The sequence below is a fragment of the Tamandua tetradactyla genome, chromosome 16 (genome assembly GCF_023851605.1).
Source record: "Tamandua tetradactyla isolate mTamTet1 chromosome 16, mTamTet1.pri, whole genome shotgun sequence".
In the NCBI taxonomy this organism is placed as follows: domain Eukaryota; kingdom Metazoa; phylum Chordata; class Mammalia; order Pilosa; family Myrmecophagidae; genus Tamandua; species Tamandua tetradactyla.
Window position 1 is genome coordinate 66783500 of NC_135342.1, and position 19838 is coordinate 66803337.

Consider the following 19838-nt stretch of genomic DNA (forward strand, 5'->3'; position numbering starts at 1 on the left):
GAAACAGAGCTTTTAGTGGCTGTGTTTCTTCGGAGACTTCACAGCCTCTGGATTCAGTGGTGGGACTTCTCAGGCTGCAACTGCCCCAGGCATAGGGCTGCTTTCAGGGCTGTCTCCCACCTGTGCCTTCCCCAGGGGAGGGGTGAAGCCCAACTCAGGTGGAATCCCTCTATCAAGGAATTCAGACCTCAGGGCTTGGCAATTTGAAGCCATTAAAACCAGCCTACAACCTCTGCTCCCTCTCCACCACTCCCCCAGCAGGGAGAGTCTTGAAAAGTTAAAAGTGCCGCAATATCTTTTGCTGGTGCGACCAACAGGCAGACGCGCCACATACTGGGCAGAATAAGAAAAACAGAGCCCAGAGACATCACAGGAAAGTCTTTTAACCTGCTGGGTCTCACCCTCAGGGAAAATTGATGCAGGTGACTCCTTCCCCCTGATAGGAGGCCAATTTAGTCCAAGAAAACTGGCTGGAGTCTATAATTCCTACGTAGACCCTCCTAAGGGTGGGGAGGGAAAAGGCACCATACCAGCAGGGCAAGAAACAAGAAAACAAGAACTGAAAAATTATCCTCTGTTAAACAAAACCTAAGTTAGAGGTCTGGAAAAAGCTGAACTGAAGGTCAAAGAACAGATAGACAACAAATTCATCTAGCAAGAAAATCCAAGGTAAGAGAAGTGAAAGCAATCTCCAGAATAAACTAATTAAGGTAATTCAATGTCTAGACGCCAGCAAAAAATAACAAATCACACCAGGAAAATTGAAGATGTGGCCCAGTCAAAGCAACAAACCAATAGTTCAAATGAGATACAAGAGCTGAAACAACTAATTGAGAATGTACTAACATACATGGAAAACCTCATCAAAAACCAAATCAATGAATTGAGGGAGGATATGAAGAAGGCAAGGAATTAACAAAAAAGAAGAAATGGAAAGTCTGAAAAAACAAATCACAGAACTTATGGGAATGAAAGATACAGTAGAAGAGATGAAAAAACAGTGGAAACCTACAATGGTAGATTTCAAGAGACAGAGGTTAGGATTAGTGAACTGGAGGACAGAACCTCTGAAATCCGACAAGATACAGAAACTATAGGGAAAAAATGGAAAAATATGAGCAGGGACTCAGGGAACTGAATGATAATATGAAGCGCACAAATATACGTGTTGTGGGTGTCGCGGAAGGAGAAGAGAAGGGAAAAGGAGGAGAAAAACTAATGGAAGAAATTATCACTGAAAACTTCCCAACTCTTATGAAAGACCTAAAATTACAGATCCAAGAACTGCAGCATACCCCAAAGAGAATAGACCCAAACAGACATTCTCCAAGACACTTACTAGTCAGAATGTCAGAGGTCAAAGAGAAAGAGAGGATCTTGAAAGCAGCAAGAGAAAAAGCAATCCATCACATACAAGGGAAACCCAATAAGACTATGTGTAGATTTCTCAGCAGAAACCATAGAGCCGAGAAGACAGTGGAATGATATATTTAAATTACTAAAAGAGAAAAACTGCTGCCCAAGAATTCTATACCCAGCAAAATTGTCCTTCAAAAATGAGGGAGAAATTAAAACATTTTCAGACAAAAAAATCACTGAGAGAATTTGTCACCAAGAGACCAGCTCTGCAAGAAATACTAAAGGGAGCACTAGAGACAGATATGAAAAGACAGAAGAGAGAGGTGTGGAAAAGAGTGTAGAAAGAAGGAAAATTAGATATGACATATAAAATACAAAAGTCAAAATGGTAGAGGAAAGTACTACCCAAACCGTAATAACACTAAATGTTAATGGATTGAACTCCCCAATCAAAAGACATAGACTGGCAGAATGGATTAAAAAACAGGATCCTTCTATATGCTGTCTACAGGAAACACATCTTAGACCCAAAGATGAACATAGGTTGAAAGTGAAAGGTTGGGAAAAGATATTTCATGCAAATAACAACCAGAAAAGAGCAGGAATAGCTATACCAATATCCAACAAATTAGACTTCAAATGTAAAACTGTTAAAAGAGACAAAGAAGGATATTGTGTACTAATAAAAGGAACAATTCAACATGAAGACATGACAATCATAAATATTTATGCACCGAACCAGAATGCCCCAAAATACGTGAGGCAAACACTGCAAACACTGAAAAGGGAAATAGACACATCTACCATAATATTTGGAGACTTCAATTCCCCACTCCTGTCAATGGACAGAACATCTAGACAGAGGATCAATAAAGAAACAGAGAATTTGAATATTACAATAAATGAGCTAGACTTAACAGACATTTATAGGACATTACACCCCACAACAGCAGGAAACACCTTTTTCTCAAGTGCTCATGGATCATTCTCAAAGATAGACCATATGCTGGGTCACAAAGCAAGTCTCAACAGATTTAAAAAGACTGAAATCATACAAAACAATTTCTCATATCATAAGGGAATGAAGTTGGAAATCAATAATAGGCAGAGCGCCAGAAAATTCACAAATATATGGAGGCTCAACAACACACTCTTAAACAACCAGTGGGTCAAGGAAGAAATTACAAGAGAAATCAGTAAATATCTCGAGGCAAATGAAAATGAAAACACAACATATCAAAACTTATGGGATGCAGCAAAGGCAGTGCTAAGAGGGAAATTTATTGCCCTAAATGCCTATATCAAAAAACAAGAAAGGACAAAAATACAGGAATTAACTGTCCACTTGGAAGAACTGGAGAAAGAACAGCAAACTAACCCCAAAGCAAGCAAAAGGAAAGAAATAACAAAGATTAGAGCAGAAATAAATGAAATTGAGAACGTGAAAACAATTGAGAAAATCAATAAAACCAGAAGTTGGTTCTATGAGAAAAATCAACAAGATTGATGGGCCCTTAGCAAGATTGACAATAACAAAAAGAGAGAGGATACAAATAAATAAGATCAGAAACGGAAGAGGAGACATAACCACTGACCCCACAGAAATAAAGGAGGTAATAGCAGGATACTATGAACAACTTTATGCCAATAAATACAACAATGTAGATGAAATGGACAACTTCCTAGAAAGGCATGAATAACCAACTTTGACTCAAGATGAAATAAATGAACTCAACAAATGAATCACAAGTAAAGAAATTGAATCAGTCATTAAAAAGCTTCCCAAAAAGAAAAGTCCAGGACCGGATGGCTTCAAATGTGAATTCTACCAAACATTCCAGAAAGAATTAGTACCAATCCTGTTCAAACTCTTCAAAAAAATTGAAGTGGAGGGAAAGCTACCTAATTCATTCTATGAAGCCAACATCACCCTCATACCAAAACCAGGCAAAGATATTACAAAAAAAGAAAGCTACAGACCACTCTTTCGAATGAATATAGATGCAAAAATCCTCAACAAAATTCTAGCAAATCGAATCCAGCAACACATTAAAAAAATTATACATCATGACCAAGTAGGATTCATCCCAGGTATGCAAGGATGGTTCAACATAAGAAAATCAATTAATGCAACACACCATATCAACAAATCAAAGCAGAAAAATCACATGATCATCTCAATTGATGCAGAGAAGGCATTTGACAAAATTCAACATCCTTTCCTCTTGAAAACACTTCAAAGGATAGGAATACAAGGGAATTTCCTTAAAATGATAGAGGGAATTTATGAAAAACCCACAGCTAATATCATCCTCAATGGGGAAAAATTGAATACTTTCCCCCTAAGATCAGAAACAAGACAAGGATGTCCACTATCACCACTGTTATTCAACATTGTGTTGGAAGTTCTAGCCAGAGCAATTAGACAAGAAAAAGAAATATAAGGCATCAAAATTGGGAAGGAAGAAGTAAAACTCTCACTGTTTGCAGACGATATGATACTATACGTCGAAAACCCGGAAAAATCCACAACAAAACTACTAGAGCTAATAAATGAGTACAGCAAAGTGGCAGGTTACAAGATCAACATTCAAAAATCTGTAGTGTTTCTATACACTAGTAATGAACAATCTGAGGGGGAAATCAAGAAACGAATCCCATTTACAATTGTAACTAAAAGAATAAAATACTTAGGAATAAATTTAACTAAAGAGACAAAAGACCTATACAAAGAAAACTACAAGAAACTGTTAAAAGAAATCACAGAAGACCTAAATAGATGGAAGGGCATACCGTGTTCATGGTTTGGAAGACTAAATATAGTAAAGATGTCAATTCTACCTAAATTGATTTACAGATTCAATGCAATACCAATCAAAATCCCAACAACTTACTTTTCAGAAATAGAAAAACCAATAAGCAAATTTATCTGGAAGGGCAGGGTGCCCCGAATTGCTAAAAACATCTTGAGGGAAAAAAAACGAAGCTGGAGGCCTCATGCTACCTGACTTTAAGGCATATTATGAAGCCACAGTGGTCAAAGCCGCATGGTACTGGCATGAAGATATATATATTGACCAATGGAATCGAATAGAGTGTTCAGATATAGACTCTCTCATCTATGGACATTTGATCTTTGATAAGGCAGTCAAGCCAACTCACCTGGGACAGAACAGTCTCTTCTATAAATGGGGCCTGGAGAACTGGATATCCATATGCAAAAGAATGAAAGAGGACCCGTATCTCACACCCTATACAAAAGTTAACTCAAAATGGATCAAAGATCTAAACATCAGGTCTAAGACCATAAAACAGTTAGAGGAAACTGCAGGGAAATAGCTAATAAATCTTATAATTGGAGGTGGTTTTATAGACCTTACACCTAAAGCAAGAGCACTGAAGAAAGAAAGAAAGAAATGGGAACTCCTCAAAATTAAACACTTTTGTGCATCAAAGAACTTCATCAAGACAGTAAAAAGACAGCCTACACAATGGGAGACAATATTTGGAAACGACATATCAGATAAAGGTCTAGTATCCAGAATCTATAAAGAGATTGTTCAACTCAACAACAAAAAGACAGCCAACCATTGTTTGGAACTGAATAATTATAGACGTTTACATGGTGTATAAATTTAAGTGATATCAAATAACAAGAAGAGCAGGCTACTCAAGTCACTATATATAGGCCAGGATCCAAGGAACAGGCCTCATTTGTTTACCCAGTATTGCTAAGGTTCAGAGAAAGTGACCACTCTAAACTTATAAGAGATAGGTAAACCAGAATGTCAATGTATTTATTTACATTGTAGGATATCCCTTCCTTGACCCCAGTGGACTATGTATCTCCATTCTCCAGGGTTTCCTATTTCCCAGCAGTAAGTCATTGGGAAACTGAATTGGCTATCAAAATGTGGGTTGATTCTGAATCAGAATCAGTGTGAAAATTAGATGGTCTCCGAGATTTTTCACTAGAGCAAGGGACAAGCTGGAAGAATTAACTCTTCATTGCAACAGAGTATGTTGTTCTAGTGATGAAAAATTCGAAGTCCACCAAATATAAGGGCTTTTTACATTGAAAAGTGTGGAAGGGCATAGATTGCCCAGTTTCTCTTTTTTAGATTATAAGCAGGTACCTTAAATATCTTTTGAAATAAGATAAATTAATAAAATTAATTAAGGTAATTTAATCATAATATGCTATACTTGGGACACCATCCTCCTAATATGTACCATGATTTCACGTAGCTGGATTCTTAGTGTGATTATTCTGCAGCCTTCTTTAGCATGTTTCCATCCCAGGATGACCTTGATTGAACTTGGCTGTGTCCCAGTCCCAGGTTTCCTTCATAACACATTGACTAGCTGACTCTTGGGACATCTTATGACTCTACAAGCCATTACAAGTTGATTCTGACCAGCTTCACTCTAGTTTTTTGAAATGTCAGTATACTGAGGTGAATTCAGAAAAACAGTTCTCCATTAAGCTTTTAAATTCCCTTTCCAAATTTTATTGTTCTATATTAGATATAGTTTTAAGGGTTTCTTTGATTTGTTTGGTCCCACTTATAAACCTAATTAAATCAATTTTCAATATGTAAAAAAAAAAAAAAAAAAAAAAAAGACAGCCAACCCAATTACAAAATGGGAAAAAGACTTGAACAGACACCTCTCAGAAGAGGAAATACAAATGGCCAAAAGGCACATGAAGAGATGCTCAATGTCCCTGGCCATTAGAGAAATGCAAATCAAAACCACAATGAGATATCATCTCTCACCCACCACAATGGCCATTGTCAACAAAACAGAAAATGACAAGTGCTGGAGAGGATGTGGAGAAAGAGGCACACTTATTCACTGTTGCTGTGAATGTCAAATGGTGCAACCACTGTGGAAGACAGTTTGGCGGTTCCTCAAAAAGCTGAATATAGAATTGCCATAGGACCCAGCAATAACATTGCTAGGTATCCACTCAGAGGACATAAGGGCAAAGACACAAACGAACATTTGCACACCAATGTTTATAGCAGCATTATTTACAATTGCAAGGAGATGGAAACAGCCAAAATGTCCATCAACAGACGAGTGGCTAAACAAACTGTGGTATATACATACGATGGGATATTATGCAGCTTTAAGACAGAATAAACTTATGAAGTATGTAACAACATGGATGGACCTTGACAACATTATGCTGAGTTTGACTAGCCAAAAGTTAAAGGACAAATACTGTATGGTCTCATTGATATGAACTGACATTAGTGAATAAACTTGGAATATTTTGTTCATAACAGAGACCATCAAGAGATAGAAATAGGGTAAGATATTGGGTAATTGGAGCTGAAGGGATATAGACTGTGCAACAGGACTGGATACAAAAACTCAGAAATGGACAGCACAATAATATCTAATTGTAAAGTAATCATGTTAAAGCACTGAATGACGCTGCATCTGAGCTATAGGTTTTTTTTTTACTATTATTATTACTTTTATTTCTTTTCTCTATATTAACATTCTATATCTTTTTCTGTTGTGTTGCTAGTTCTTCTAAACCGATGCAAATGTACTAAGAAACGATGATCATGCATCTATGTGATGATGTTAAGAATTACTGATTGCATATGTAGAATGGTATGATTTCTAAATGTTGAAAAAAAAAAAACTCAAGCGGGACCTTCAAAAAAAAAAAATTTGAGAAACACTGCTCTAGAACAGAGCCACCCAAAGTGTGTTCCACTGTCTAGAACTGTTAATTTCTAGTACAAGATGAAACAAGTACCGAAATTGAGACTGTTTATAGCAATTTGACAGACTAATTTTATGCATATTGAATCTAATTTTTTAATGGAGCTTGTATTTTACATGCCTACTTTGTATTTTCATTTCATAAAAATATAATTCATTGTTATTGTATTTTACAAAAATACTGGTCTCCACTGGATTGGATTTTCTTTTTAAATCCTTCATAATAATTTAAGAAGCACTGTTTAGGTATCTTTGTTCCTGTTTCTTCAGCATTTAATGGGATGTATCTTATTAGATGCTCAACAAATGTTCGATGAATGACTACTTAATGAAATATCACATTTTCTTGTCTTACATTTGAATTTTGATAGCAAAATGTTCTTCATAATTATGCTGGTTTGAAAATATTAGGTAGCCCAGAAAAGACCTGTTTTAATCCTAATTCAATCTGTGGAGGCAGCTGTTTCTTGTAATTCTAATTCAATACTGCAGGTTGGAATATTTTGGTTAGATTATGTCCACAGAGATGTGACATGCCCAATAGTGGATGTGGTCTTTTGATTAGCTGGAGATGTGACTCCACCCATTCCAGACGGGTCTTGATTAGTTTACTGGAGTCCTTTTAAAGGAGAAACAAATTTTGGAGAGAACCAGAAATGACAGAAACCTCAGAGCTGACAGAGAGAGCAGAGACACAGATAATTGGAGATGCTTAGAGCCCAGCAGACATTGCCATGTGCCTTCCCATGAGATGTTTATGAAATCCAGAACCTGGAGAAAGCCAAGGGAAGCCAAGCAATGAAAGCCAGCCCCAAAGAAGGAAAGTGAGGCTGAAACAGGAACAGAGGCTGAAAGCAACGGAGGCCAGGAGCAAGGGACCGGCAGATGCCAGCCACATGACTACCCAGCTGGCAAAGGTGTTCCTGACCCATTGGCCTTTCTTGAATTAAGGTATCTTTTCATGGATGCCTTAGTTTGGACAATTTTATAGGTTTAGAACTGTAAAATATATAACTTATGAAGTTCCCCTTTTCAAAAGTCGTTCTAGTTCTGGTATATTACATTCTGGCTGCTTGCAATCTAACACAATAATTACAAGAGATAAGAGTGACCCCATCTATATAGACCCAGCCATGAGAAGTCCAGCTAAATCTCCAGAAAGAACCTTTATAGAGAAGAAACTCTTCAAGTTGACTGGAGATATTTTGGGTATTGTTTTGGTTTGTTATAGCTGCCAAAATACGACATACCAGAAATGGACTGGCTTTTAACAACAGGGATTTATTAGCTTACAAGTTATCATTCTAAGGTCATGAAAATGTCCAAATTAAGGTATGAACAGGAGGATACATTATCTGAAGAAAGACTTTTGGTATCTGGGCCACCTGTCCCGTGGGTAAGCACATGGCCAATTTCTGCTGGTCCTTCTCTCTCAGGTTTCATTGCTTTCAGCTTCTGTGGGTGTATCCTTGTCTCTCAGCTTCTCTGAGGTCTTCTCTGAGCTGTCTGGCTCTTTCTGTCTTTTATCTTCTCATAAAGGACTCCAGTAAAAGGATTAAGGCCCACCTTGAATGGGATGGGTCACATCTCAATTGAAATAACCTAACCAAAAGTTCCCACCTACAACAGGTCTGTACCCACAGGAATAGATTAAAAGAACACGGGCATTTCCATGTTAGTTTCAAACTAACACAGGTCAGGAGGGGAAATGGCAACATGTTGATACAGCAGCCCATTTCCAGGAGGGAAAGAGGAGTAAGAATAAAATGGGAAAAATAGATGGATGAAAAGATGTGGTGCCGGTTTGAAAGGATTTATGTACCCTAGAAAAGCCATGTTTTAATCCTAATCAATCTGTGCAAGCAAACGTTTCTTTTAATCCATAGTCAGTTATGTAGGTTGGAAACTTGATTAGGTCATCTCCACAGCCATGTGACTCACCCACTTGTCATTATTAACCTTTCATTAGAGGGAGATGTGACTCCACCCATTCCAGGTGATTACTGGAATCCTTTAAAAAAGGAAGACTTTTGGAGAAAGCTTGAGAATGATGAGAGCACCAGAAACATAAGAATTACAGAGTCCAACAGACAGTGACCTTTGTGAGATGAAGGAGAACAGTCCTGGGGGAGGTTCATGAAGCAAGAGGCCTGGAAAGGAAGCTAGACGACATCACCATGTTCGCCCTATGCCTTTCCAGTTGAGAGAGAAACCTTGAACGTCATCGGCCTTCTTCAACTGAGGTATCTCCCTGGATGCCTTAGATTGGACATTTACATAGCCTTGCTTTAGTTGGGACATTTTCTTGGCTTTAGAACTGTAAACTAGCAACATATTAAATCCCCCCTTTTTAAAAGCCATTCCATTTCTGGTATATTGCATTCTGGCAGCTAGCAAACTTTAACAGATGCCTTTTAAATTTTTCACCTTTCTCCTCGAGAAATTCTGGAAGCTGATATGGTTGAATAGAAAGACTCCTGAACTTGGAGTCTTGGGATCTAATGTGTGCTGAAGTATATCGGTTTTTCCACCTGCAAAATTTAATAACAATATTTTATCTATATATTTCACAGGGTAGAGGAAAACTAAAAATTCTTTGAAAAACAGCTATTCTGTAAATGCAAGGTGCCTAGCTCCAACTCATCCCATCCAATACCTTATTGGATTCCCTGGTCCAAAGAAGACATTCCATTTTTAATCATGCTTTCTTTTGTGATCAACAGGCAGTGCGTGTGTGTGTGTATAATATATAGCTTGGTTCTAAGGGCATAAACTAAAGCACAATATTTTCTGATTAGAATTTCATGTATATTAAGTAAAATTTATTATTAGTGGCAGAATAATTCTGGGAAGAAATATGCATCTTACTAAGAGCCAAATGCTTTGGTATATCTGGCTACAATGACTAGGTTGAATCATATGAAATTTAAAATTTTTTTACTGATTTGTCCTGCAAAAGCATGTTAGGAAAATAGGATATAAGTCCATAGCTTAGGAAAATCATCTATAGGTTTAGAAAAGTATATATAGGATTTCTAAAGTAAACACCCAACTATATATTTTTCTCTTCTGCACTAGTACAAATCCTCTTCCTTATTCTGTTTTTTTTTTTTTTTTTGCATCCTATTCTGCAAAGAACTCCAACAGATTTTACTTCCATCAAGCTATGCAAAAGAGCTTTTCTCACCATTTCTCAGATATCAAACTTCTTAAGGATTTCTACTCCTGTGCCGATCACATCCTCCTTCCTAACCTATATGGGGGATTCAGAGATAAGTCCTGGGGCCCAGCCATGCAAATTTAGATGCAATTAGTTTTCTAAATACTCCTACCATGACACATTAGAACACAAGTGAAAGGCCCGCTGGCTTTTCGATATGGTCTCATGCCTCTGTGACATCCCAAGGGTCCATTCCCTGGACCTCATCTAAGCAGGGTTAGGCTTATGTCTGTTCACCTAGGGGAAATCAGACATATGGGGGCTGATTCCCACTGGTGAGTCTCACAAGAGACTATCTAATTTACAAGAATGAGGATATATTCATTAATGGCATGAAAAGTAACTGGGGTCATCCCTGTGACTGATTGCCTCCTTGTGAATGGGCCAAATGTAGTTGAGAAGGTTGCTCAATGATTACAGAAGAGGAAATAGGAGTAACAAGAAGGATGTCCACACAAGATGATATTTTTGCCTGTATAACTCCTTTGTGGTCATCCAGTTCAGTTCCACAAACGTGTATTGAGCATCTAGAGTATGCTGAGTACTGTGCTAGGAGGTGACAAGAAAAAGGTGAACCTCATAATAAAAAGGAGTTAGAGAGTACACTTTGCCTGGACAGTGTTGAAGAAATGCTAAAAATATTTTTTCCCTAAGGACTGCTTCTTTTTTTTTAACTTTTCATTTTGAAATAATCTCAAACTTATAGGATAGTTGCAAAATAATACAACCCCATACAGACAACTCCAAGATACCACCCATCCAAATACCCAGATTCGCCAACTTTTAATGCTTTGGTACATTTGCAATATCATTCTATCATCTATCTCTATAATTCTGTCTATGAAAATTTGAGCGTAGGTTGTTCATCTCATGCTCCTTGAACACTTAATACTTCCATGTACATCTCCTAAGAACAAGGATTTCACTTATGTAACCACCATGCATATAGTTATCAAGGTAAAAAAATTAACATTAATATAAAAAGTTTACAGTCTGTACTCCAATTTTTTCATATGTCCCAATAATTTCCTTTTGAGTATTTACTCCTCCATTATTAGATCTAGTCCAGTATTATGTATTACCTTTAGTCATTATTGTCTGACAATCTTACTTTTTTTAAAATTGAGGAATATACACACAGCAGGAACTTTCCCATTTCAACCATAATACAACTCTGTGGGATTAATCACATTCATAATGTTGTGCTACCGTCACCACCACCCATTACCAGAACTTTCTCATCACCCCAAATAGAAATCCTGTACCCACTATGCATTAATACCCCCTTTTCTCTCTTTTCCCACCCTGGTAACCTGTACAGGTCTACTTTCTGCCTCCATGAGTTTACATATTCTAGCTACTTCATATAAGTAGTATCATACAGTGTCTCTCCCTTTGTTTCTGACTTATTTTACTCAACAAGAAGTCTTCGAGGTTCATTGATGTAGTAGCCTGTATCAGAACTTTATTCCTTTATAAGGCTGAATAACATCCCATGTATGTATGTACCATATTTTATTTCTCCATTCATCTGCTTATGGACCTTTCAGTTGCGTCTACCTTTTCGCTATTGTGAATAATGTTGCTATGAACATCAGTATATAAATATCTGTCCAAGTCTCTGCTGCCAGTTCTTCTGGGTACATACCTAGAAGCAGGTTTGCTAAATCACATGGTAGTTCTGTGCTTAACTTTTTGAGGAACTGCCAAACTCCTTCCACAGTGGCAACACCATTTTACATTCCCATCAACAAAGTGCTGTAGTTCCCATTTCTCTGCATCCTCACTAACACTTGTTACTTCCCATTTTTTCAATTGTAGCCATCCTGCTGGGTATGAGGTGGTACCTCAGGTGGTTTTGATTTGTGTTTCCCTAATGGCTAATGATATTCAGTGTCTTCTCATATGCTTATTAGCCATTGTATATCGTCTTTGGAGGGATGTCTAGTCAAGGTCTTTGCCCACTTTTTTTAAAACATTTTTTATTGTGAAATATACCATATATATAAAAGAGCAATACATTTTTCAAAAAAGCAATACATTTTTTTAATTTTAATTTTAATTTTTTAACTTTTTATTAATTAAAAAATTAATAAACAAAACATTAAGATATCATTCCATTCTACATATACAATCAGTAATTCTTAATATTATCACATAGTTGCATATTCATCATTTCTTAGAACATTTGCATCGATTTAGAAAAAGAAACAAAAAGACAACAGAAAAAGAAATAAAATGATAAGAGGGAAAAAAAGATTATACATACCATACCCCTTACCCCTCACTTTCATTTACCACTAGCATTTCAAACTAAATTTATTTTAACATTTGTTCCCCCTATTATTTATTTTTATTCCATATGTTCTACTCTTCTGTTGATATAGTAGCTAAAAGGAGCATCAGACACAAGGTTTTCACATTCACAGAGTCTCATTGTGAAAGCTCTATCATTGTTCAATCATCATCAAGAAACATGGCTACTGGAACACAGTTCTACATTTTCAGGCACTTCCCTCCAGTCTCTCTGCTACATCTTGAACAACAAGGTGATATCTACTTAATGCATAAGGATAACTTCCAGGATAACCTCTCAACTCTGTTTGGAATCTCTCAGCCATTGACACTTAGTCTCATTTCACTCTTCCCCCTTTGGCCGAGAAGGTTCTCTCAATCCCTTGATGTTAATTCTCAGCTCATTCTAGGGTTTTTCTCAGTTCCTTGATGCTGAGTCTCAGCTCATTCCAGGATCTCTGTCCCACGTTGCCAGGAGGGTCCACACCCCTGGGAGTCATGTCCCACGCAGAGAGGGGGAGGGTGGTGAGACTGCTCATCATGTTGGCTGGAGAGAGAGGCTACATCTGAGCAACAAAAGAGGCTCTCTTGGGGGTGACTCTTACACCTAAATTTTAAGTAGACTTGACCTATCCTTTGTGGGGTTAAGTTTCACATGAACAAACCCCAAGACTGGGAGCTCAGCCTATAGCTTTGGTTGTCCACACTGCTTGTGAGAATATCAAGAATTCAACTTGGGGAAGTTGAATTTCTCCCCACTCTCACCATTCCCCAAAGGGGGCTTGCAAATACTTTTCCAGTCACTGATCAAATCACTCTGGGATTCATCGGGGCATCACTCTGGACAAACCAACAAAATCTCATGTCCTACCTGAAATTCCAAGTACTTATGACATTCAATCAAACTATCTACATGAGTTATATTAGGAAATGTTCTAGTCAAAATATAAATTTTGTAACAAATAAACATTTTTTGCTTTAATCTCACACATAAGGTGACATTTTAAAGTATTAATTATCATCTATTTTCAGCACCCTGCAATAATGACATTCCTTTGTTCTTCCTCATGCAAAAACATTTTTAAAATTTGTACATTGTACATTTCACTATTATACAATCTAGGCATTCCTAGATTATATCATCTTGATCTTTACCATCTATCTTTCTGATTTCATTTATGTCCCCAGCCCTCCTCCCTCTATCATTCTCACATGCAGCTTCATTCAGTTTTTAACATAATTACATTACAGTTAGGTAGTATTGTGCTGTCCATTTCTGAGTTTTTATATTCAGTCTTGTTGCACAATCTGTATTCCTTCAGCTCCAATTACCCAATATCTCACCCTATTTCTATCTCCTGATGGTCTCTGTTACCAAGGAAATATTCCAAGTTTATTCACTAATGTCAGTTCATATCCGTAAGACCATACAGTATTTGTCCTTTTGTTTCTGGCTAATCCCACTCAGCATAATGTCCTTAAGGTCCATTCATGTTGTTACATACTTCATAACTTTATTCTGTCTTACAGCTGCATAATATTCCATCTTATGTAAATGTCACAGTTTGTTTAGTCAACTGTCTGTTGATGGACATTTTGGCTGTTTCCATCTCTTGATAATTGTTAATAATGCTGCTATAAACATTGGTGTGTAAATGTCCATTTGTGTCCTTGGCCTCGTGTCCTTTGAGTAGAGACAGCATATAGATGGGTCCTGTTTTTTAATCCATTCTGCCAGACTATGTCTTTTGATTGGAGAGTTTAATCCATTAACATTCAGTGTTATTACTGCATGGGTAGTACTTTCTTTTTTGCCTTCTGGATTTTATATGTCATCTAATTTTCCTTCTTTTTACCTTTACTCATAGTCTTCCTTTCTACACTCTTCTCCACACCTCTCTCTTCTGTCTTCATATCTGTCTCTAGTGTTCCCTTTAGTATTTCTTGCAGAGCTGGTCTCTTGGTCACAAATTCTCTCAGTGATTTTTTGTTTGAAAATGTTTTAATTTCTCCCTCATTTTTGAAGGACAGTTTTGCTGGATATAGAATTCTTGGTTGTCAGTTTTTCTCTTTTAATAATTTAAATATATTATCCCACTGTCTTCTCGCCTCCATGGTTTCTGCTGAGAGATCTGCGCATAGTCTTATTGGGCTTCCCTTGTATGTGATGGATTGCTTTTCTCTTGCTGCTTCCAAGATCCTCTCTTTCTCTTTGACCTCTGACATTCTGATTAGTAAATGTCTTGGAGTATGTCTATTTGTATCTATTCTCTTTGGGGTACGCTGCACTTCTTGGATCTGTAATTTTAAGTCTTTCATAAGAGTTGGGAAACTTTCAGTGATAATTTCTTCCATTAGTTCTTCTCCTCCTTTTCCCTTCTCTTCTCCTTCTGGGACACCCACAACACGTATATTCGTGCACATCATATTGTCTTTCAATTCCCTGAGTCCCTGCTCATATTTTTCCACTTTTTTCCCTATAGTTTCTGTTTCTTGTCAGATTTCAGATGTTCCAACCTCCAGTTCAGAAATCCTATGTTCTGTCTCTCGAAATCTACCATTATAGGTTTCCATCGTTTTTTTCATCTCTTCTACTGTCTTTCATTCCCATAAGTTCTGTGATTTGTTTTTTCAGACTTTCAGTTTCTTCTTTTTGTTCTTTCCTTGCCTTCTTTATATCCTCCCTCAATTCATTGATTTGGTTTTTGATGAGGTTTTCCATGTCTGTTCATACATTCTGAATTAATTGTTTCAGCTCCTGTATGTCATTTGAATTGTTGGTTTGTTCCTTTGACTGGGCCATATCTTCAATTTTCCTGGTGTGATTTGTTACTTTTTGCTGGCATCTGGGCATTTAATTACCTTAATTAGTCTATTCTGGAGATTGCTTTCAGTTCTTTTATCTAGGGTTTTCTTGCTGGATGAATTTGTTGTCTATCTGTTCTTTGACATTCCATTCCGCTTTATCTGGACCTTTAGCTTAAGTTTTGTTTAATAGAGAATTTTTCAGTTCTTGTTTTCTTGTTTCTTGCCCTGCTTGTGTGGTGCCTTCCCCCCACACACACACACTTAGGAGGGTCTACTTAGATATTATATACCCCAGCCAGATTTTCCCAGACCAAACTGGCCTCCTATCAGGAGGAAAGAGCCACCCACATTGGTTTTCCATGAGGGTGAGACCCAGCAGGTTGAAAGACTTTCCTGTGAAGTCTCTGGACTCTGTTTTTCTTATCCTGCCCTGTGTGTGGCACTTGTCTGACTGCAGGTCCCACCAGCATATGATGATGTGGTACCTTTAACTTTGGCAGACTCTCCCTGCTGGGGGCATGGTGGAGACAGAGGAGAGGTTGTAGGCTGGTTTTAATGGCTTCAAATTACCAAGCCCTGGTGTCTGAATTCCTTGATGGAGGGATTCCACCTGAGTTGGGCTTCACCCCTCCCCTGGGGAAGGCACAGGCTCCAGACAACCCCCCAAAAGAGCTCACTTCTGCCTATGCCTGGGGCAGTTGCAGCCTGAAAAGTCCTGCTGCTATATCCAGAGGCAGTCAAGCCTTTGTAGATACACAGCCACAAAAACCTCTGTTTCCTTCTTTTTTTTTTCCCCCTTTTTCTGTCAGTCCTGCCCCTTTGCCGCCAGGGCAAAAATGAGCAACCTCTGCTTTGATCATGTTCACCTAAGCTGGGGGCCTATTTTTAGTAGTCAGAATTTGTTAATTAGTTCCACAATTGGCGTTTGATTGTGCCCAGTCACTGCTGCTGGTAAAGTCCTTTCCTTTCCCCTCTGGGAAGCAGCCTATGGGGGAGGGGCGCTGGCCGCCGCAGCTTTGGGTACTCACAGTTCGGTGCTCGCAGCAGGTCCAGCTGGTCCAGACTGGGGTACGCTGTGTGTCTGGTCACTGACGTGCCCCCAGGAGCTGTTCTGTACTGTTTCTGGTTATTTAGTAGTTGTTCTGGAGGACGAACTAAAACGTGCACATTGTTAAGCCGCCATCTTGACCCGGAAGTCAGCAATACATTTTTAAAGTACAATTTAACAAATAATTATAGGACAGCTTTCAAAGTTTGGTATGGGTTGTAATTCTCTAATTTCAGGTTTTTCTTCTAGCTGCTCCAAGACATTGGAGACTAAAAGAACTATCAATACAATGACTCAGCAATCATACTCATTTGTAAATCCTATCTTCTCTGTTATAACTCCTCTTTCTGCTCCTTCTACCAATCTTTAGGGATATTAGGGCTATGCCCATTCTAACTTTTTCATGTTGAAAGGGGGTGTTGACAATACCCCCATAGGATGGGGGATGGAATTAGTTGATGTTCTTGAAGAGTCTGGCCTCTCTGGGTTTCAGGACTTATCTGACCTAGGAATCATTCGGAGGTTATAGGTTTGTGGAAAGTAATCATAGTGCATGAAAATGTTATAGAATCTCAGATAGTGCCCTAGGTGTTCTTCGGGGTGAACAGGAATGATTTTTGTTGGGGGTTGGCAAACCACAGCAATTAATAGTATCTAGCTGAAGCCTCCAGAATAGCTTCTCAACTTTATTTGAACTCTCTTAGCCACTGATACCTTGTTACATTTCTTCTCTGCCTTTTTGTCAGTAAGGCATTGTCAATCCCATGGCGTCAGAGCTTGTTCCTAGAAGTCATGTCCCATGTTGTCAGGAAGACTTTCATGTTATGTCCCACGTAGGGGGGCGGGTACCTTTGCCCATCTTTGTAGTTGTGATGGTTAGGGTCAGGTGTCAACTTGGCTAAGTGATGATGTCCAGTTTTCTAGTCTGGCAAGCACTGACCTACCCATTACTGCAAGGATATTTTGTGAGTTGATAAACTCAAAGGCTGGTTTATTAAATCATCAGTCAGTTGATGCATCTGTGACTGATTACATCTACTCTCAACTAAGGATGTGTCTTCCACAAATGATAGAATCCAACCAGTTGGATTTGATCTAATCAGTTGAAGACTTTTAAGGGAGAAGAGAGAATTTTCACTGCTTCTTCAGCCAGCAAGGGTCTCCTGTGGATTTTGCCAAGACCCTTCATCAGTGCTGCCAGCCTTGCAGCCTGCCCTACAGATTTTGGACTCTCATGTCCCAACAGTTGCATGAGAGACTTTCATAAATCTCATATTTACAGATATCTCCACTTGGTTTTGTTTCTCTAGAGAATGGTAATACAGTAATGAACCCTTTAGAATCAATTGCTTCTCATATCTTTCTGTGTATATTTTTCCAATATTTTATTTATGGTTACCATTGGGCTTATATTTAAATCCTAAATGTATGAGACTCTTATTTACTTTGATACCAACTACAATAGTGTACACATACTATGTTCTTATACCCTTTTTCACCCACCTTTATGTAGGTCGTCTCAAATTATATATTTATACATTGTAAGTCCAAAGCCATTGATTTATTATACTTTTATGCATTTGCATTTTATGTCCTATAGGAAATAAAAAGTGTGGTTACAAACTAAATAAACAATAGTTCTGGAATTTTTATTTACTCATGTTTTTACCTTCACCAGAGATCTTTATTTCTCCATCCAACTTCAATCTATTGTCTAGTGTCCTTTCCTTTCAATCTAAAGAACTCCTTTTAGCCGTAAGGACTGCTTCTTGTTCAGTATTTTTCATCAGTTACCAACACTTTGACATTATATAACTTTGTATCTTATTAAGTAAGCTATATCCTGGAAATTGTTACATGTATTTATCTCAGGATTGATATCTTCTTGGTGAGATTTGGGACAGTTCCTAGGCTCCTGAAAAGAATCTAAAAGACACATTAATCTCATCAGCGAACATTTACAGTCTTTCCTTAAAGGCAGATGGGGTATTTAGGAGATTTTACAGATGAAAACTCCTATCCATTGCATGTTGATTCTTTTTAGTTTGATTTACAAGATAACAATTCTACGTTCAAGGCACATCCTATTTGCAGTCTATGTGAATAAAAGTATTGACTAAATCACAATGATTCAAACTCTGGGCAGCGAGTTTCATGTCATCACGAAGGTATGGTTCTCCTCATAGACTTATTAGCTCTGCATAGTGTCACGATCCAAAAGCACAGACTGAGAGCCATGAATATCTCCACGGAGATATACAACTCAATCAATTGTGGATATTAAACTTGATTTGATGGAGACATGTCTCCACCCATTCTACAGGGGTCTTGATTAGTTTACTGGAATCCTATAAGAGGAAACATTTCGGAGACAGTCCTTTTGAGAATGGAGAGCTGCAGAACCACAGCAGAAAGACAAGAGAACCAGAGTCCACGAGCCAGTAACCTTTGGAGATGAAGGAAAGCACCTTCTGGGGAGCTTCACGAAGCAAGAGGCCTGAAGAGGAAGCTAGTAGATGCTGTGTTTGGCATATGCCTTTCCAGTTGAAAGACAAACCCTGAAATTCATTGGACTTCTTGAATGAAGGTTATCGACATTTCTGTAGACTTCCTTTAATTGGGATATTTTCATGGCCTTAGAACTGTAAACTTGTAACCTATTAAATTCTCCTTTTTAAAAGCTGTTCTGTCTCTGGTATATTGCATTCCGGCAGGTAGCAAACTAGAACAATGATGCAGGGACAGTTGGGTTATTTCAAAGGCAGAGTTTGAAGACGAGGACAAAAGTTTTAGAGGACCCTGATTCTGGGGAGTTTGTTATTTTCAGGTGCTTTCTTCACTTCTGTGAACATCAAAGGGTTTTGTCTGGTCTATTGCCTCACAATCTACTGTCTACTAATCTGTTACTACACCTTCATGTAGGTGAACTGAAAATGTTAGATGTAAGAATTTCTTATTGTTAGTTGCCAAATTTGATTTGGGGAGCACCACAATAATACTGTTACTAGAATTTTGCTTGAGATTTTAGTCCCTTCCAGAAAAACCTGGGTTTAGTTAGGGGCTGACCAACTTTCCATCAATTTAAAAAAAATTGAAAAGTAACTCTTAATTTTCAAGAAAACACTATCTATAGAATTGCCATAGCCCAAACATCCCTAACGTGAGGTATGAAAAGATCAAAGGTGATGGTAGAATTATACACAGAAGATAGGACTTAATAAATGAATATGAATGCTGAATCATTAGATTGCTATCTCCCTTGGTCTCCAGTATTTTTTCTTTTTTTTTACATGGGCAGGCACCGGAACTCGAATCTGGGTCCTCTGGCATGGCAGGAGAGCATTCTTTCCTGCTGAGCCACCG